Below are 7,500 nucleotides of genomic sequence, written 5' to 3' on the forward strand. Positions count from 1 at the left end.
TGGATATCTGTCAACAGCAACAAAATTGAAAGGAACACTTTAATTATCAGAGGCAATAAACGTAAGGTTCCCTTTTTCAAGAGCAGATAACTCCTCTTATATGACCCTGCGAAACAGTGTCAAGCAGGATATCAATCATTAAAAACTTGTTTCAACAATCCCTAGCCACATAGATAAAAAAGAGATGTAATTGAAGAACATCAAAGAAATGAATGAAATAAGTGAATGATAATCTTAACTTTTATTTACCATCTTCTTCTGATTAGCATTCATTTTTTTTCCACTTTAATTTCTACGGAAACCTCTTAACATCCACCTAACGCTAACATCAACCTATCATCATCCCTCTTTGTCTGACATAGCCACGACCGCGGCAGCCTGTGGGTGCGAGTTCGGTTCTTGACATGGCTTCTTGTTATCCACTTCCGACCAACATATTAACACATTGAATCCTAGATAAATCTAGAAAAAAATAACGGATAATTGGAAAAGCAAAGAAAAGAAAACAAAAAAAAAAGAAGAAAACCCGCGTTTTTATGCTGCATTATTATTTTTTTGGTGGGCCAGTCATGTCAGATTTCTGTCGTCCTGCAAACTCTCCGTACATCTGATGGGCGAGGGGGTATGCAATGCAGCCGTCGAACGTGTTAATAAACCCAGCAAACAATAAGTGAGAATAACTCTGTCGTGTTTTTACTTCCGGCTTTCCTCTTGAAAGCATTTCTTGGAAGCTTAGCAACGTCCTGGTACATTTCTAAAATTTCTGCATCTTTAAGATTTCCAAACTGAAGATGAGTGCAAACATTACATGGAACCTTTACGCACATTTCCTGTCTCATCTATCGACATAATCGGTATTGATTTGATTTACATTGATCTATATATGACTTCTCCTCTCCATGCAATATATATATTCAATATCAATATATGTATACTAGAATATGTATCCGACGTTGCCCGATATTAAACGTAATATTAAATTCCTTAAAAAAATGAAGTAAGAAAAAAAAAAACGGAAAAAACTGATACATGCACATGAGATTATTACGATTTTTTTCTAAAAAGTTAACTTCTTGTAAGTAAAAAGAAAAAAAGAAAATACTCGCACTGAGATCGAAACAAAATCCTAAAGACAGTAAATCAAGTACGATAACCATTCGGCCAGCCTGAGACAATCTTTAAAAAGTATTTTCAAACCTACTTGTTTTCAACATAATGAGTATGATTCGTACATGTGTAGTGTTGAAACAGTTGACAAACAGATAAAAGTACCAATTTTTTAATTCTGACTCATTAGCAACCCTTTTTCCGGATGAAAACCGATTAAAAAGTTTTCCACATGTCTGAATATCCTGTACACAAAATTTCACGCCTGTAGATAAAAAAATTCGTTGAAGCTGAGAAGTGTCCACACACACACACACACACACACACATTTTAACTTTTATAGATATACTAGCAGTCCACCCGGCGTAGCCCAGTCATAAAATACGTATAAATATTATATTTCAATTATCGCATTTATTAGAAACAGAAATACCGTAAAGAATTAAACGTAACGTTAAATTCCTATAAAAAATGAAGTGCGAAAACGGAACGAAACCGAGACATGTGCATGCGAGTATCATATTTTATTCTAAACAGTTTACTTCTTCTAAGTAAAAAAATAAATAATCGAGATGAGATCGAAACCAAAATCGAAAGAAAATGAGTCAAGTAAGATAACCATTAGACCAGCTTGACACGTGTTTACAAGGTGCTTTCAAATCTACATATTATTAACACAAAGAAGCTGTCATGCTTCACGACCGCGCATGCGTATTCGAGAAGCAGTTGGCATAGATAAATATCCGATGACTCGCAAGTACCAAACTCTCAATTTTGACACCTTACCGGCACTTTTTTCCGAATGAAAATCGATTAAAAACCTATTTATATGTCTGAATACACTATATATTAAATTTCAAATCTGTAGATCAAAAATTCGTGGAGTATATAGGTTGAGAATTGTCCTTACAAACATATTCTCACTTTTATACATATATAAATAGATAAAACTCAGTGTCTGCTTGCGTGTTTCATATAGAAGGAAACGTAGGAGAATATACATAAAATCTAAGTGTATTCTTGTGTAAAATTTACTGGGAAAGAAAATAGAGATTTTCCTAATCTCTGAATGCAAAATTATTGAATTTATACGAGTGTTAACCCCATAAAAAAATCAAATATATCATATTTTTATGAAAATTAAATATATATTAAATTTCTGGAGAGAATAATTGAAGTGGTCCCATCAATCTCTAAATGTCTTTCTAACCTAAGGAATTTATGGGGCCCCCAATCTCTATTAAAACTTCAAATATATCCTATTTTGATAAAATTTATATATGTATAAGATTATCCTGGGAAGACAATAGAAGTGGCCTTAAATATCTACATTATCCTCTATATGCCGGATACTGTTATGCCTCCCTCCACTTTCAAATGACGTATGTGGACAGAACCTAATGAAATCTTCAAATGTGTATTTCTGATTTTAATGCAATTTAAACTGTAAGTATATGACACTATTTCAGATATTTGGCTAACATTTCAGCTTTTTATAATTATATTAAGAAGCGAAAAGAGAGAAAGAGGAGAGTAAGAAAGGAAGTAATATAGTGTTATTAGCATAGTGAAAACTAAATAGTTGTGATCCTCATTCAATCTCGAGCAATGTCGCATCTTCCTGCTAGTACAATATAAATCACGCACTGTGAAAGAAAAAAAATTAGAGTGCATTCGCAATGTGAGCTGTAAACATGCACCAAGCTGCATGTTTTAGTGGTGCATACGAATGGCAGACGCTGCAGGTGATGAATGCTTGGTTTAGACAAAAGCTAGTACGGGAGCATAGAGAATTGAAAATGTCTCCGGTTTGAGTCCAGTCAGTCAAGAGATGTTTACTTCGAAATAAAATAAGTATCTCATTATACGATTACGTGCTGAGACAGACTTATTTGAGAAAAAATATTTCTAGATAAGCTCCACATAAACCTGTGTGGTCATAATATAGCCCTTACCTCCAATAGATAGATCGAGTAACCACTTGTTGGGTGGTCGAATGATGACCACTGACAAAGGTCAGCATCTAAGATTTCTGGTTAGGGGTAAAGGGATTCAAAACAAAATATTTAATATGATCAAAATCTCTCCATTCATGTTAGATGCGTTGACGACATCTTCCTCCTTACTGACAGCATAAACGAAATAGAAGAATTAAAAACATATTCGAAACTAACGCGTTACTTTCTTTCAGTTATGAATTCAACGTCAACAATAACATTCTATTTCTCGATGTACTCATCGACTCCAACAAAAACGAATTTATCACTTCGATTTTTTCGATTTTCGATACTTATCGGATGCATTTCTGTACGAAACATATCTAAGAACACTGCCAGACATATAGATTACCTTTGCATGAAATCTGCAAAACATAGGCTCAGTTGTTTTGAAATCTATGAGGAAGGAACTCACCCACACAAAGTAACTTTTCATATCATAGTCAAGATAGGAGATATGAAATATAAAATGTGACCTTTTATTTGTAAATTTTAAATATATATATATATATACATATATATATATATATATATATTCAATTAAATTTAATGAATTTTTCGTTATTTTATTGAACTTGTTTGGAATTAATAGAAAAGTTTTGTGAGAAAACAAGCATTCATTTTGGATTGTTTCTCTTTTCGCTAGTCTAACTCTGCTGAAAACGAAAAATAAATTAATAAATAAATAAACAAAAATATTATTCCGCACGGGTTAAAGTGCACTTGCGTCATAATTGATTATAATAACTCAAGATGGCAGCTAAAGGGCGATAACTGAATTATTTTATCTCATTAAAGTAACCTATTTATCGAACGGTGACTCCAAGTACACTTGTACCACTTTTTTTTTTTTTTGATAGAGAGATATAGAAGTTTATAACATTGCAATTGTAAGTAAATTTTATTATTTTGTTATATTTATTGTAACCATCTCTGCTCTTCAGCTTTAAACATAAATCTGTATTATTTAGTTGCTGCAGACTATTGTTCTCATCTCGAGCATTTCCTCAACTTTTCAGTCAATGTAACCAACAATCTTCTTCAGGAGTATCTTGTTGAACTCTGGAATATTTTTGCCGAATTCGGAAATCTGCACGGAATTTCAGAACAGAACTCTTCATTTAATCCACGAGAATAGCATGCTCTCGTTCTGTCATCCATGACTGGGTAGAAGTCCTAAGTTATCTAAAATTGCATTTTTGAGTACAAGGGTCCATAGCGCCGTGGATAAAGCACATGGTAAATTCAGTTGTAAAGTTACACTCTCCTGCAACACTCAAAACAACAACCACAAATTATTTATGACTTCTACACTGTCATGTCTATTGAAACGAGAGCATGCTACCCCCGTGGGTCAAATATAGGCTTACGTTAGAAATTCCGTGCAGATCCTTAAGTTCGACAGAAAAATTTTTCGAGTGGGACAGAAAGATTTCCGAGTTCACAAAATACACCTGAACGAGGCCGGGGGTTACATCGACCAACACATAAAAATAACACTCAAGATGAGAACAGTCGTCTAAAAAGTCTAAATTATACGATTTATCAAACCTCATTGCAAAAATGCAAAACGTTCTTTCAAATGTTTTTCTAAATGTTGTCCCCCCTCCCTACTTAACAACCATCTTTATTCTTAGCAGACAAATTGGTTTTCGACAAGAAATAGATTCTTTTTGGAATGGGATTTTGAATTTAGCCGAACATTGCAGATCCTTCAATCGATTGAAAGTAATAAATAAGACACACGGATTAGAAATATGGATTTAGTTAATCTGTCTTTAAGTTAAAGCTGACTTATCTTAAAGGCCAGATTTCAATCTGGCCTGTCAGTCTAAGAACTGGATTGCAATATTTTAGTTAAAATTCCTGCTATTTAAGAAGCCTCGGCCATATTCAGGAGCTTTATATGGAAATTCAACAAAATATTAATCAAACGTTTTGGTTCTTATGCAGAGAATGACCCGCTTTTGTGAATGTTGCGTCGGTATATTCCGGCAGGTTACGTAAACCGCTTGAATATGAAAAGCGCTGATTAAATTGTAAATCGCTAGAAATAAAATATACCATTTTCATAGAAAACATTTATCTTATAGTAATTTCAATAAAGAAAATGGAAATACAAAAAAGTCAACCTACGTTAAATTTCATGAATAAATATTTTTTTGTTTGTAAAATTGTTCATGATGTCTAGCGATGAATGAAAATATTTTCTTTGTTTCTTTTTTGTATTTTTTTCTTAAGAAATGTCATTTGGTATTCTTTTGGTATTTCCTTTTTTTTTTGTAAGAAATGTTACTTTTTTAAGGAAGTATTTTCTTTCTTTCTTTATTTTATTTATTTATTTTTTTGTAACAAATATTTTACGACAATCGTTTTTTTTTTCTGTTTAGGTTAGGGATAGATTATTTCTTACGCAGAGGGTTATTTTTGTTGATTAACTTGTTAGGTGAAAGTACAGAATAGTTACAAAATGCCCTTCTCTCCCTATGTTCAGAATGGAATGGGTTCCTAAATAATAATGTTATTTAAGAACAGTCGGTTTGTATTGTCTTGTGGAGCAATTTTCCTTGGCTGAGCGTTTCGCCATATTACAGCGGTTTACGTAAGCTGCCGGAATATGCTGATGCAATGTCTATGAAAAAGCAGGCTATTCTATGCATAAGTATGAACTGTGATCATAACTGAGCTTGAACACGTTGTTTAGCAACTGACGTCAAAAATTACATTGAAAAGAAAGATGCGTGGAGGGAATTATATAAGATATCATCTGCTACTTAGAAGTTCAAACAGATCAAACAATACAAACCAGGAGATAAAAGATCATAACAAAAAAGAAATGGATAATGTTAAACTGTCAACATTACAAGGAAAACTAAATGCATACAAAAACGATCTAAGCTAATAAAACAAAAAACGATTTGGTTAATTGATCCAGTTCTGATAAGACTCTGTAGAAAGAGCCACAGGGAAGGATTTGAGACCAGCCAGATGCCAACACTAGTAAAACCTGTCTGGGTCACCGAAGCGTCGTTTTCAGTGGAAACAATCAGTGCTGAGATATGAAACCTCTGTTTAGTAATAAATAAAAGTTAAAAATAAACAGTTCAAAAAGAATCGTTTTTCTACATCAGCGTTTCAAAAGAAGTAATATATTTTAGAAGCGTTTGCTGAGACAGTGCTGGCGTCAAATAAAATCCATTTTGGAACCAATAAAGTTTGCATATATCGCCGTAATATTCATTTGAAACAAATAAATATTTGTTCATTTACACAATATTGCGTCTTAATTTAGCTTATAAACGTATTTTCTATGTATTTTATTTTAAAAATAAAACAACGCTTATATCACGGAAAACACAACTCGGACTTTCATATCACGCGTACCAAGCATGATCTTCCGGCATTAGAAAATATCACGGCAGACGAACAACACTCCATACTAACTTTTTCTTCCATTTATCACCATGGCGAGAAAAAAAATGTATAAAATTCTGAAGATGGTGTATATCACTGAAATATCAATTTTAAACAAAAAAAATATTTTTTTTTTATTTTACATAATATTGCGTTGTAATTATCTTATAAACGTACTTCATATGTATTTGAAAGCAGTCTAAATTTTTATATATTAAAGTGCTACATTATTATTACCACAACATTTGTTAAACAAGCAAGATCAAAGGAAGCCAATTGAGCGGAATATTTGGTGCCCCTCTCCTGTAAGAACCGATGACTTCTTGCTCTTGTGATCTATTTGTTCACTTAAATTCTTGCAGTGCTCAGTCATGTTGCCTGATGGTCATCTCTAGAACAGGAGGAAGAGACTGTCAGCAATATTGATAAGGGCATTCTTCAAGTCTATGTGAATGGCAAAGGTTTACTCAATTTCAATCATGAATCTCTCGAACGATTTCAAGGTGTACAAGTTAAAAGACTAGTTACTAATCATGGTCATTTAAGAAACGAGTCACGTGAAATGATAATCCTGAGAAAAGAGCAATTAAAGTCAGAAACGTGTTGGGAAATATTTTTATTCACTTTAAACAAGTTTTATTACCAGTAAGGTTACTGTCATTAGGGACCAGATTTATAGGGGATATCCTACGTGTAAATTTGTACAACAAGATATTTGTTCACATTAATTTAAATTGCTGCATATTAGTACAGTTGGGGAAGCGGAATTATGAGAGAATTCTACTGGCAAGCAGTTCAAAGAAGAAATCTAGGTTAGCGTAAAGCAAAGTCCGTTTAACTAAAATCAAACCCCCTAAAAATGTATCCAATACTGAATATTTCCAATATATACATATATATATATGCATTCTCTACTCTATAATAAAGAATAATTCATTCACTTAAGAGGCATCCAGATGTTGGTAAACTTTTTACTCTGATA

Source organism: Euprymna scolopes, chromosome 9 (assembly GCF_053919585.1).
Source record: "Euprymna scolopes isolate OS-2025 chromosome 9, ASM5391958v1, whole genome shotgun sequence".
NCBI classification, from domain to species: domain Eukaryota; kingdom Metazoa; phylum Mollusca; class Cephalopoda; order Sepiida; family Sepiolidae; genus Euprymna; species Euprymna scolopes.